Below are 14,784 nucleotides of genomic sequence, written 5' to 3' on the forward strand. Positions count from 1 at the left end.
CAAATGAGGTAAACATTAATGTTTAAAATGTTAAAAGTAATGTTAATAGGAAAAAATATTTCAATATATTACTCATCACAAATTTTGTATACATTATGTACTTAATTCTAATGGAAAATTCAAATGCGAGGAGCAGAAAGGAGATCTAAAATCTGTGATCAAAATATGGACAATCCAAAGAAATGTGTGTATTCAAACAAAATGAACGCGTCAGATGAGTAGATAAGTTCGTTAAGTTTTTAATGTTACCATTTTGTATGTCGAGAATCGAAACATCAATTCGATTGTATTCGTATTACTTATTATATATTGAAGCATTTCTTATATAATATAATGTTCAGTTGATCTAAAATTTTAAGATATATGGAAGCGTCTATTTTCGTCAGTATGACAAAATCAAATACCATATTATGTCAAAACATACTTACGAAATAGTAATGATCAAAATATTTTGTCATGTTTTATTATAAAAACTAATGGTACTTGAAAATATTCGAATACTTTCGAAAATCAGTTTGAAATTCGAAAACTTAATATGTAAATAATTTATATTATAATTATTAACTACAATAGTAAAATAATTTAAATTTTATTTTTTATTTCAGAAAAATCATTATTTTTACGGGCGCATTGCATTATTTGCAAAATTTATTCAAAATTTGATTTAAAAAGGAAGAGAGGAACAAGGTAAATTTATTAAATCTTTTAAGTATTTTTGCTTAAATTTCTATATTATATAAATTATACATAATTATACATATTGAGAGGAAAATATGAATATGCAAATTTTCAAAAAGATAAAACAGCTAGATACGAGAGGAAATTATTATTGAGCATTTTTTAAAAACAAAATACATATAAAACTTCAAATGAGCAAATATCCTTATTTTTCTCTTTTTTATCATACCAGAATAACATTAACATTTCCAATTGAGGAAATTACATGTAATTAATTATTCCGCTCTCTTTTTTTTCTAATTTAATTATAATTCTTGTTTTTGTATTTAAATTTATACTGTTAAAATTATTTCATACTTATATAACATAATTATGTATTTTGTAATTAACATGTAAATTTCATAATATGTAAATTTCATTAGTGCAATTTTAATGTAATTTGCCGATGCCGCCTTTTATCATTTTAACGCACTTATCTGTTCATTTGTCGGATCATTATCATCTCTATTTTCAATTCCAATAAAAATATGGGAAAAACAGCGATAGAAATAACAAGTATATAGAAAATATTGAGAATAATAAAATGCTGCATTAAATATAATATGAAGAATTTATCACTTATGTTAAATTTAATAATTTTTCATTATATATTCATATTTAATAAGTGCTTGTTTAGTATTCTAAACCTAGACCAATATACACATATACAATATTTTTTTTTTGCATAATATCACAATTAAATTGCAGTAAATTTTTTTTTTGTTTTAGAAAGAAAAATTTATTATGCCACACATAACATTTGTGTGTAAGAAAGAATTTTTTTTATTTAAAATTATTATTGGCGGTACTTTTTGAAGTAAATGAAAATAATTTTGTTGTTTTTTTTGTATCTAATAATTTTTAAAAATATTTTGTCTATGTGCGTGCATATGTATGTATATATACTGAAATATTAAATATGCACACTCGTTTATTCATTTATATAAAATTGTAATTTCATTGCAGTAATTGAGAACAATAATGGATTCGCATTTAACACTAAGCGTCCAGTTTAATTTCGGTCCAGTAATTCTGTTCAGTTAAATTATAGGTGTATATGTACAGATATATATATGTATAGGTTAACAGCTATTAGTATAGATTATAGTTTACAATGTTAATTATAACATTGATTAATTATTTTTACATTCATTCAATTAAATAATTCAAATTAAATAAAATTATTTTTAAAAATTATTCAAAATATTAGGATTGTTCGTTGATATTTCTTTGTAAAAAACCCCAAAAAAAGAAATTAAATTTAAGATATGAGAGAAAAGGGATTAATTCTCTATAAAAAGAGAAAATATTTTCTCATTTTGAAGAAAAAAAAGTACCCGAACAAATTTTTTTGTACACTTTAAAATGCATTTACATAATTTACATGATATAGAAGCAATTTCGTATGATTGGTTTATAGAAACCAATATTTTGAAAATACGAGTACGATATTTGATATAGCTGCCGACTCTGTCAACAAGTTTTAGAATATAAGTAAATTCAATAGAAGATAGGGTTAATGATATTGACCTTTTGCAATATATCTTTGGGAATTATATATTTTAGGCTTGGAAAATTTAATAAAAGAATTTTCATGCTCCTCTTTTGTAACCATATATTTTATGTTATTCCACACACACGCACATATTCTTTCAGATTAATTTGAGAATTTTACAGTAATATTTTTGGGCAATATTCTAAATATACGTATGTGTGTATATTAAATTTTATTACATTATAATGCTCTTACAATATTATATATCTTGTAAATATAATTTACAATATTGTACACGATCACTTTATATACTTTACATTATTCTCCCTAGTATTATCAAAAAGACATGGTATTTATAACATTTTACCATATGGTTTACTCTGTTGATGATGACATGCCCCTTTTGTTTATAAAGGGGTTTCAAGTCAATTTATAATTTTTGCCTTGCTGTTTTTTTTGTTATTTTTTGGAAAATTAATGATTAGAAATACAATTTTTTATCACTATGACAAATTTTATGATTATAGAGAAGATGCTGATAAAGTACAATCAACTCACATCTTTTACAATATAAAATCAAATAAAATTTAAGATTTTTAATGGAAAATTTTTTTTTAAATTATTTTATTGTTGTTTTTAAGACATTTTTCAAATTTAAATTATGTAGTAAGTACCCTATATTACATTATGTATATTGCGTGTATCTTAATGTTTTATATTTAGAATTTGGGATGAAAAATTTCGGAGAAAACTTCCATATGTTATGCGCTTATATTTTAAGAAATTTCAGATGAAATTTAACCAAAAAAAAAATAATGAAATATTGTTTTTCTTTTTTAATATTGGCTTGATTTTCTTGTTTTTCATTGAGTACGTGTATTAATTTCCCACAAATATTTTCCTTATTTTTTTTTTTTGTGGAAAATTAAAAATTGTCATTGTGTCTCTTTTTATAATAAAACAATAATTTAAGTGTACCCAATATATTTTGTGGTTTCCCTTTTATTTATTGTGTAAATACTTGTATAAAATTCCATATTTTTTTCTATTTTAATTTATAAATTGCAGGAAACAAAATATTATTTTTTAAAGGGTTTATTTTTATAATATTTTGTACTTAATTTTATTTTTTTTTTCTTAATTTTTCCTAAACTTAATATTCTTAATTAAGTTGAAGTTACTTATAGTTCTAGTTTTCTTATAGCCACAAAAGTATGCACTATAAAAATATTCTTATGATCTACTTTAAATCTCTAGTAAATATGAGCATAAAGTATGAACTTCCTCATTGTTCTCTTTTACTTTGATATATGTTTATTACAATGTATATATAGTTAAAATCTAATATACTGACATAAAATAATTTACTAAAGATTATAAAATGTATAATTTTTGAGTAGTACACATAAGTACTTGTAAAATTTAGTTTTTCATGGGAAAATTAGAAAATTTTTCATTCTTTTTATATATTAGTTTGTATATAATTCTATATATGTACTCGTAGATATATATGTGGTTATGAATATATATTCTCGCATATTAAATTTTGAAAAATTTTAAGAAAAAAAATAAAAATCATTTTTTAAAGAAAAATTTTTTTTTTCCCATTTAGCGTGAGCGTGTGAATTTTTTAATTATGAGAACTTGAAAATTTTTTTTTATCTCTATACATTAAACATGAAAAAAAAATATTATTAAAATTTTTGTGAGTGCTCAGAATGTATTCAAGTATGGCATAGAGAAAATGTTAAGATTCTTAAAGAGAATTTCACACAATTCTTTTTAATAGTTTTTTTTTTTTTTATAATTTCTCTTTGATTGTTTTCTTAGATTTTTAGTTTTAATGAAGTTTGTTGTTTGTTGGCTTTTTCACGAGAAAATTATAATTTTTTTTCAAAATATGTTATAATGAACATGAATTTACAATATAAATATTAGTAATAAATACACCAGTCATTTTGATTGAGCTTCGAATTTGTGTGCCAGCGTTCGAATTTCAAACAATTCGAATACTCTCAGTGCTAACTGTGTACTCAATTCATTCAATGAGGCTTGAATTTTTTCTCTTTTATATCATTTTTTCAACACAATTCAACTCAAATTCTATTCTCTATACATATTTTATAATTTTGTGTTGCCTTTCTTAATATTGACATCGTTTGTCATATTAATGGCAACACTTGTTTCAAACCAATCCTACAAACTATATAATAATATCAAAATTTGATTTTGTTTTCCATAATATACGGTTTGCAAGTTACAATATTGGTACTATTACACGTTTTTTAAAATAATGAGTAAAAAATGACTGCAATTTAAAAAACCATTGAATAAAAGAAATTTGATTAAAAAATTATGTGGGTTTTTGGAGTAGTGTTGCCATAATTATGATAAAGCAGTACTAATTTAGTGGATGGATCTGATTGAATATTTGATTTGCTCATTCTCTCCATAAAAAGAAATTTATTTTTGAATTCACAATATAAAAGAATCTGAAAAAATAAACCAACATGATTATACCAATTAATCATTAATTTAAAAATGATTTTAAACCATTTATACAATGCGTGTACTTAATATTTATTAAATTTTATAAAATTATTTATAATTTTAAAAATGCAAAATATTTAAGTATATATTATGAAACGCATAAATTCAAAATTATTATCATGCACTTCATCTGTTCATTTTAAATACCTCTGTATTAATATATAGCTCTATAAACATCCCCTTATATTAAATAGAATCGGAAGTAGAAATTGTTACTTTCTCACAAAATAAATATTATTATTATTATTGTAAAAAGAATTAAAATTTCCCTTTTCATATTTTAATATAAAAGAATGGAAAAAAAATAATAATCAAAATATCAGGAAATGAAATTATTTTACATTTTATGCCATGTGGATGCCAGTACTTATATACAAAAATATTCATGCATTATAAAAAAATACCAAATTAAATTAAATGCAATTCATGTTCTATCAATACCCATATTTAAAAAGAATATAAAAAAAATTTAACAATTAAATTAACAAACAAAATCAAATATGATTAAATAAAATCCAAAGTTGTAATTTAATTAAATTCCGAATGAACGCTTTTATATAAAATGAAGTTCCAATGTACTAGATGATCATTTGTATGATTAAAGTTTGATGATTTCAGGGAATGATAAAATTTACTATTGTGTTAAATATTGTAGATTTGCTATTTAAAGCACATACATATATTATGTACAATGGCGCAATATTATGTACAACATGATATAAATTTAATTTGTATAACATCTGAATTGTAATTAGATCAACTCGTCTTTCAAAAATTGAGAACTTTAAGTGTGTTATTAATACATATCTATGATTTGGAAAATTCGTTTTTTCTCGGTTTTCTTCGGTTTTTGTAAAAATTCTCTTAAATTTATTGATTTGAACATATTTTAAGCAATAAGATTCCTTTTAAACCCCCAAACAAATGTCAATTATCACTCATATAAGCTTTATAATATTTAAGCTCTTTCCACTATAATATTTGAGCGATTGCCATCCGGTCCTAGTAACCGGATTTTTTCACCTATTAGACATAATTTTATTAATTGAGATTTTAATTTCGCTAAAGTTAATTTGGTTTATCGTTGGTGTGGTTTTCATTTGGAGTTGAATTTCAAACTCATCTTCTGAAAGCTTCCTATTTTTGTGTTTCTGAAGATATTGATAAAAATTTTTTAGTTATCACGAAGTGCCAAGTAAGGTTGTTCAAATTTCTTTCTATTCAGATTTGGCATTATTTAACTATAAAAATTATGTTAATTTTAATACTTGAAGAACCTATTTTTGCCACGTCTACGACCTAAATGTATATTGAAATGTTCGGACCCGTATAATTAATTCTCTTACTTTTTAATCCGGCTCTCATTTATATATTTAGTCTTTATATTATATTTCCGCATTAATATCAAACTGCGAACTTGTAATTTAGCTAACATAACAATTAACTTATCACGAGAAAAATTAAATTTAAAAAAAAAAATATTCTTTTTATTTTTCAAAATATACAAAACATTTAAACACAAACATACAGACATACATACCAATGTTTCATATACAATTTGTGTATATTATCGAGCACCCATAAGTTCCGGATCTAAACAATTCAATCTAATTAAAAAACAAAATAAAAAAAAAAATGAAAACCTAAACAAAAAAAAAAATATAACAAAAAATAAAAAATTTGAATTTCCAATTTCCGCCGCTTGGAATGCTAATTTTCAATTTCCATTTCAACTTTTTATTTTCATTATAATTTTTGTTATTATTTTTGTTTCGTTATTTTATTAAGTACTTTTGCGTAAATATATACAGAGCCACCTATGTATAACAGCTTATATTACATGACATACAATATATGAACGTATATTATATGTTATTACTAATTATAAATACAATTTGCATGTATGTATATGCCTATAACAAAGTATTTTTTCCGGTAATGTTCTATTTTGTAATTTTTTAATGATGTCAATTTTCTAATAATATTTAAAAAAAATAATTATACTCAATTTTGTATTATGGAAGTGTATTATACAGTAATACAGCGTCTCAGAAATTACTCTCACATACGGTAGAAAAATCAATCCAGACAAACCAGAAGCACCCACTGACATTTAATTTTTTGGGCTGTCTCTTTGCAATTGTGACGCCTCAAACTTGGAATTTCTGAAAATAGTCTAATTTTGAAATTTTAATCAACAACTCAAGTAATGAGATAGGTAAAGTCAACTTTGTATACTCATTTTGAAGCGAACAAACTTCCCCTTCTAACAGTGTGTCAGTGCTGTCGAAAACTTCTTTAAATTTTAGAAATATTTATGTGCAAAATCAAGAGCCATTCTATCATCGTACTATGCGAGCGTTGTTCGGAATCAGACACTCTGTATAACTGTAAGTATGTGTAAGTATGAATGATTGTTAGTTATTTTTTCGTAAATCAATATTTAATTTCTAATATAGAGGGCCTTTTTACTCAAGGTCGCTTTTATTTTATTATTATTTTTATCATGTTATTATAAATTTTTTTCTAATGTTTTTAAATGGTTAACAAAATTGTAATGAATATTTTTTTTTAAATTAAAAATATATACAATTATAATTGTTATACAACAACAAAAAATTTTTATATCGTTTTTTTTTTTGTTGTTGTTTTTCCGGATATGAAATGACACCAATTTAGAATATTGGTATTCCATAAGCAAATATTACTCATCTTCAAAAAATAAAATTTGTAATTCAATCTGTAAATTTTTTGTTCTACAGAAATGTGCGTATGTATGTAGATATGTTTTATGATTCATTCTGTAAGCTTAAATTTAGTTTTATGCGTGAGTTTTAATATATATATAAACATGTTATTCGTATTACATGAGTACGCGTTACATAATTGCGTGAATAATGTCATAAATATTTTTACATTTTATAAATAAAATTCTCGAAATTAAGTAAACTGTAAACGTATAACTTCAGTATTTTTTTTCCTATAAATTCCAATGAAAAGTGACAACAGAAAGATCATGAAAACGAGACCTAACATTACAGCTAACGGCGATTCTTTTAAACATGTGTGGAGAAATTATGTGACCTTTCATAAGTTGAAAGATGAACATCACATCCGCTACATCACGTCAATTGCTTAACGGCGACGAGTTAATAAGTTTGAATTTATTTTCGTATGGTGAGAAAATATTAGGATCTTCTCAAGCAAAATGGCGAAGTGCAAATCTTAAGAAATTTTTTTTACAACCGTACAAACATACAAACCGTATGTTGTAATTAGGTGACCAAATTTGTGGATCGTATTTCAGATGAGGACGAACAAGAGATGAATACAGGGATTACAAAATATAAGAAACATTAAATTCTTTAGACCACCGTTTAATGAAATCCAACATTGAATTTGTCTTGCGCCAATCATATTGATTATTAAATGATTAGTAATGAACTGCAATTCAGAACATATACAACATAATTAAAAGGTATGAAAAATAACAGCGGTCCTAAATGAAGCCCATTTTTTAAACATTGTAGCCGTACTGCGACTACTACATCAAATTCGAAAAATCAGATCCGATTTGTAATGTCTATTAATTAATCATAGTGTGTGGCTGTAAACATTTACACATTTTATTTATTTATGCGTGGAACAGTGTGGCCATTTAAAAAAACAAATTCTTAATTTCAAAATTCAATTCTCTTAAACATTACATAAATAATTAAATTGTATATTTATGTATATATATGAGTATATATTTATATATATGTATATACATATATATTTATATACATGTATATAATATTTTGTTGTTTATTTATTGTTGAAATTTTAAATTTTTAAAATTGAAATTAAAATTGAAATAGAATTTATTTTTAAATAAATAAAATACATAATTATTTTGTATAACATATAAAGCCTTTGTACTGCGTTTAAATGCAAAATCTATTTACACAAAATGGTCAAATCAACAGGAAATCGCAATCAATATAATCTCAAAAAAAAATGTACATACATACATACATATATACATGTATAGTTTATTTTAAAATATAAAAGTCAAATAAACCACCAGGGGATAGTTTTTCAACAACAATAATTTGTATAATTTTATAGTCTACATAATTACATATGTTTGTATACATTATGTTCTAGTGGACAAGGAAATTCTCTTATAAAATGTGTGGCGAAAAAGTAAATAAAATATTTTATTTTTCAATTTCTTGTAAAATTTCATTTAGATTTAAGTTCACATATACCTACATGCAAAAAATAATATGTTTATTTTTAAGAAAAAAAAAAAGGTTAAATATTTAAGTTGTAAAAATATTAAGGAACAGTAGACAAGCTACTTTGTACTTATTTATTTTATAAGTATGTAATTAGTTTTCAAATCAAGAAACGAGTATATTCACTATGATAATGTAGCACATTATCAAATAAGCACTTCTATTTTATTATTAAAAATTTCCTGAAATTGGAGAAAGTTATTGACAATTATAGAAAATGTTCTGATAGGTTCGAAAAATTTGGTTCTTGCTCCAAACCCCCTCCCCCCTGATTTCGTCCCCGTATTTATTTTTGATTTATCAGTGTACTATCTGAAGGTGTGTGATACCCTCTGAGTAACCTTCTATTGCTCGTTTTAAAATTTTTCTCGAAGCTGTATCTCCTTACCATATCGTCCCTAGGAAACCTCGAATTGAGAGCCTTCGCTGCCATTTCAACGACAAAATGGAATGGTAACTGTTATGGAGACACATGCGAGTCTCTACAATTAGTCCAGGTACATAAATCCAAGTTCTAATGAGAGTTCTAAGGCTTAGAATTAGTTAGTAAGTGAGGTGATTCTTACCTACATATACTCACATTATGGTACGCCAAAGCTAAAGCCAAAACCTTATCTTACCCCTTTAAGTCAACCCCTGAAACAAGTCTCATCCTTTATATCAAAAATTCTATACCACTACAATACTTGTGGCAGATCCAAAAACCGTGTGTAAATTTAATTGCCAACCCATTCGTAGATCTTTTCTACACAAAATACAATATTCATATCAACACGTTCACTAGTATCCTATAAGATCTGTCCAACTATAAGTTAATTAATAATGCTCATCTCGTTCTCTTGTCACTTCTTCAAGGCAAGAATCGTATAAAACCAAAAAGTTTTTTTTTACTAAAATAAATAAATAATTTGTAAAATTAAAATAATAATACCATGACCACTAATAAAATTATTTATTTAAAAATTATATTTTGTAATTATTAAAAAGAACATAAGAAAATTATAATTTATAAGTATTTACATATGTATATATATGTAAAAATTCATGCATTCTTATCAATTAAGAAATTGCATTTTGGAATTAAACACAAACAGTACAAGTGTCTATAATATGCGTAATGAAAAAGAGTTTATATGAATTATTATTATTTAATTAATTATCATTTAGTTAAGTAGCTATTATATTTTTAAGAGTGCATTATAAAGGAACTTACATGCAATTAATATTCTTACTTCCGTTCTTAGAAAAATTCGTCTAATATGCGTGCTTCTTTAGTTATTCTCTTTTATATTATATAGGGAGAAGCATTTGGCGTAAAACAATTAAAATCTTAAAGAAGTTTTAATTTATGATTGCGTTCATTTTTACACCATTATTTTTATCATAATTATGGAATGGTTAGAATACGCTTCGGTTAATTCTGACAATTACATGTTGTTGAATAACGCCTCTAGCGTAAAATAATTATAACTTTAATTAAGTGCATAATTTATATACAATATTGTTGATTTGTAAATTTCATAAAGTTTGATTGTACTATTTAAAAATCAAAATTCAAGAAAATAATAATTTTTATGAAATTTTTGTGAATTACATTACTGTTACTCTTTATATACATTGAATAATGTTCTTTAATAACTTTTGATACACTCCGCACTTCTTGCCTATATTTATGGTATGGGAAAATTTAATTCACCATTTCTTACTTCGGTTTCTTAAGTTTATTAAATTTTGTTACATTTTTCATTGCCAAGACTTGTTATGTTTGGCTGGCTAACCAATTATTTTTTGTTTGTTTAGAGTAAATATTCAGAAATAATCTTTGTGAAAATCATACAATTACAAAATTAAGAATATTTTTTTATACTGTAGTTTGATTAACATTAAGTAAGCAATTTAAAAAAAAAAAAGATGAGAATTTTTATTTTTTTTTCGTAATTTTATTCTGAAATGAACTAATGAACTTTTTTTAGTTTTATTACAAAATATTTTAAATGTTGGCATAACCAAGCATAATTTTTATTACAATTAAATCCAATAAAAAACAAATATACATGATATACTTACATAATTGTAATTTGCGTGCTTATTTAAAATAGTTTCTTCACTTTACAAACTTAAATTAGAAATTCAATTTGTATTTGATTTTAGCATAGCGAATTTTATTTCCTTTCATTGTTGGATTTAGATTTCTTATATTAAGTATAAAATTTTGGAGTACAAAATTTTTTTGTCGGAATCGGAAATTATTCAAAACTACATATGTATGTATAAATATCGCCCCTAAAAAACAAACTACAGCAATAGAATTGACGACATATTTGGTGGTAGTTGTCAAAAATAGTTAACAGCTATTTACCCCAAATTTATTTAAAATTTTTTTACAAATTTTTTTTTAGAATATCTTCATTTTGATGATGAGATTTAAGATAAGTGATCCAGAATTAGGTTATTATTCTACTTAATCATACAGGCAGTTTCCAACTAACAATACTTTTCTAAAAAAAAACTCCTGTAATTTGACCATTACACTTTGAAATTCTAATAATTTGATGAAGTTTTGTTTATAATAATTAGTAGTAATTGTAATTAGTAATAATTGTACTTTACATACTGCCTTGTGTCTTAAACTGTTATGTTTTCTTTTTATCGTAAAAAAAACATAATATCGTAAAATTAATATTATTTCTTATGATTCCCGCCTGCTAGTAAAATTGTGCGAAATTATATTGTTACATCAGTCTGTTTTTTATATTTACTACAAATGAAACGTTTAATAATTACTTAAATATTAATTAAGAAGCACATTGATTTTGTAATATCCGTTCTAAAAATAAAATGCACTATATTGATTGCACGTAAATACATACAAATATATAAAGTAAATCATGAAATGCGATAACGTACGGTGAATATTGTATTGCAAAATATTATGATCGGTCTTTACATTATTAATATGAAGAGCAATAACACGTTGATTTTCAATATAAATTAATACGCCACATATTGAGATCGCCCCCTTTATTTAAAAAAAAAAAGTTGTTACATTAAACTTGCCTGCAAAACTGTGGAGGTCACACTTGAATTTAAAAGTGCGAAGTTTTGTTCCTTTACTACATTGCTTTACCTCGCCTGTATTATTCTTAGCTGCATTTATGTGTGATATTTTGTTTGCCTAGTTCCTATTTGGAACTTGGTATACCATTTTTTTCATGTCTTATTCAGCTGAAATTTTGTACAATAAGTTTTCTTTCAGGGTAATGTATGCTTGGTACCAGGCCGTCGAGCATAGCTGAGGGGACCTTTCCAGATGTGTATGAGAAATTTTTAATTTAAATATATAAAAACATACATTTGTTATATTTATTGTAGAATTATTTTGCAGTAATTCTGTGTCAAACATCTGTCACATAGCAAAACGTCTTTATATTTTATATATCACTTTTTTCCGGTGTTTTATTACTATAAATAACCGATCAATACTCAACAGAAATTTACTTGCATGTATAAAAAATTTAATGTCATCACACAATATTTTTTTATTGAACTTTTTGTTGTTTTTTGTCATGAATATGACATGACACTGATTTTGTTTGTTTTCTTTTTTTTTTTCATTTTGAAAAATACCGCGATAGAAATTGAACTTTGAACTTTTAAGTTAAATATTAAAGTCAACATATTTTTTTTTGTAGTTGCAGTAATATTTACACGAATTGCATGTTTGCATGCTATATGGAATATGCAATGTGTACTTATGTTGTAAGCATGTAGTTATGCATATATGTAAGTACATGTAAGTATATTTTATTTATGTATGTACATAAATGTTATACGGAATTTATTTATTGATTTGAATTTCAAGTACAATTTCAAATTTTTTGTCGAGGTTCGAGGTTAAAATTGTGTGATCGGTTTAGTTTGAAATAATTAAGGAAATTTATATTTAATTTATGTTAGTGGTATTCGTTTAGTTTGAGCAGCGCTTTCTCAGTGATTAGCTCACGCTAAGGGTTATCTCCAGGTTTTTACTTTGGTCCGGTGTAATATGGGTGGGATGTAGGACAAATGCAACAGTGCTCTTATGGCTGACTATACTGGTCGGAGGAGAGAAATTTCTTTGCCCATGTCTTTCTTCAACAATCTACATAATCTACTATTTAGAATCAGTGGTATTTAAACATTAAACTTTGTTCATTGATTGTGTTTAATGAGAATTGGATAGCTTTCAAGTTTAAGTCTAAATAAATTCACGAATAATTTGCAAACCCCACGTTGTACATACTTATATGTGGATGCAATTTATTGAAACTAATCAATTGAAATTCCCAAATCTTTTATCTCAGTCATATATTATAAAATCAATTTACAGCAAATAATTTGGTTTCTTACATACAAATTTAATTAGGTCGACGCGGCTACCATAAGGTACACATAGGCCAAAAAGGCCAATCGTACAAATTTAACTTGTAATAATAAAAACTTACACTTATGCATATGTATTATTTTATTTGGTATTGCTACTGTGCTTTTGCTACTGTTATACAAAAATGTAACTTGATTTTAACAAATATTTGTTTTAATTTACCCAAAATACAGGAAATTCTTAGTTTTCTACGCGTGCGTAGTATAAAATAAAGAAATAAAAATTTAACAAATTTAAAAAATAAATAGGTAATTAAATACCAACAAAAACAACAACGAGAACAAAAATAACACTTACAACAACAATAACTAATACAGAAACAAAATATTAAAATATCATATTAAGTACATTCTCATTTGTTGCAAGCAATATAGCGGCAGTTAAATATCTCATATTTGGATGAATGTATTTACTGTTTACAGAAGAACTTCGATAAAATTTAATTTAAAAAAGAATTACAATTTCGATAGAATAGATGCTGATATTATGGTGCAAACGCATTTTTAGATTATAGAATATTGGCCCTTATTATGAAAGAAATATATTTCGGACGATATACGATATTTCTAATAGCAATACAATCAGAAATATCGTGTATCGTATAATATATTTTTTTCATAATAAGGGCCATTATAGCAATACACACTACATACTAATGCAATGTTTAATTGAGAAACCTGTAATGCCACAGAACGGCCCAACCGTTTCATTCGATCAAAAGACGTTGTTTAATTGAATTAGAAAAGTTTTCACTGTAATATTTAATACCGAAATGTTAGTATTACCTAATTTCATTGAACCTGCAGTATTTAATACAAAAAATTTCCTATATTTCACATATACACGCACCACGTGTTTTATTAATACATTATTTGTCTACACATTATGTATAAAAATGTTCATTGAAATAACGCGTATTATACATAAACGGAATTTTTTTCATATAAATGAAACAGGAAGATCATATTCATAATAAAATTACACACAAATATCTAAAAAGAAAGAAAAGAAACAAAAAACAGAAACAGGAATTCATTTTAATTTAAATAAATGGCATATCCTGTCCCGTTTATACTCATACAATTTTATTTTTGTGTTTTCCTTTAAGAATTTCACATTTACTATTGTTGATTTCTATAAAGAAAACATAAAAAAAAACTATTTAATTTTAATATAATAACATTTAAAAATTGTAAAAATAAAAAAAAAAAATTTCTTTTATATTTTAATATCTATTTAATGGTGTACGTATTTATTTGTAATATAATAAAAATATAAAACGGAAAGGAAAAGGAAAGAAAAGGAAGGAAATTAAA

General features: G+C 24.5%; 1 protein-coding gene across 1 annotated transcript in view; it reads left to right on the top strand.

Moving 5' to 3' along the window:
• Positions 1-604: 604 nt before the first annotated feature.
• The window catches only part of LOC129616066 (serine/threonine-protein kinase phg2), a 37,217-nt gene continuing 23,037 nt past the window's right edge, over positions 605-14,784 (top strand). The window contains exon 1 of the mRNA XM_055531533.1: positions 605-687. The gene's annotated coding sequence lies outside the window, so the exon portion shown is untranslated. The remainder of the gene's footprint in view (positions 688-14,784) is intronic.

Source organism: Condylostylus longicornis, unplaced genomic scaffold (genome assembly GCF_029603195.1).
Source record: "Condylostylus longicornis isolate FDR11 unplaced genomic scaffold, ASM2960319v2 ptg000162l, whole genome shotgun sequence".
In the NCBI taxonomy this organism is placed as follows: domain Eukaryota; kingdom Metazoa; phylum Arthropoda; class Insecta; order Diptera; family Dolichopodidae; genus Condylostylus; species Condylostylus longicornis.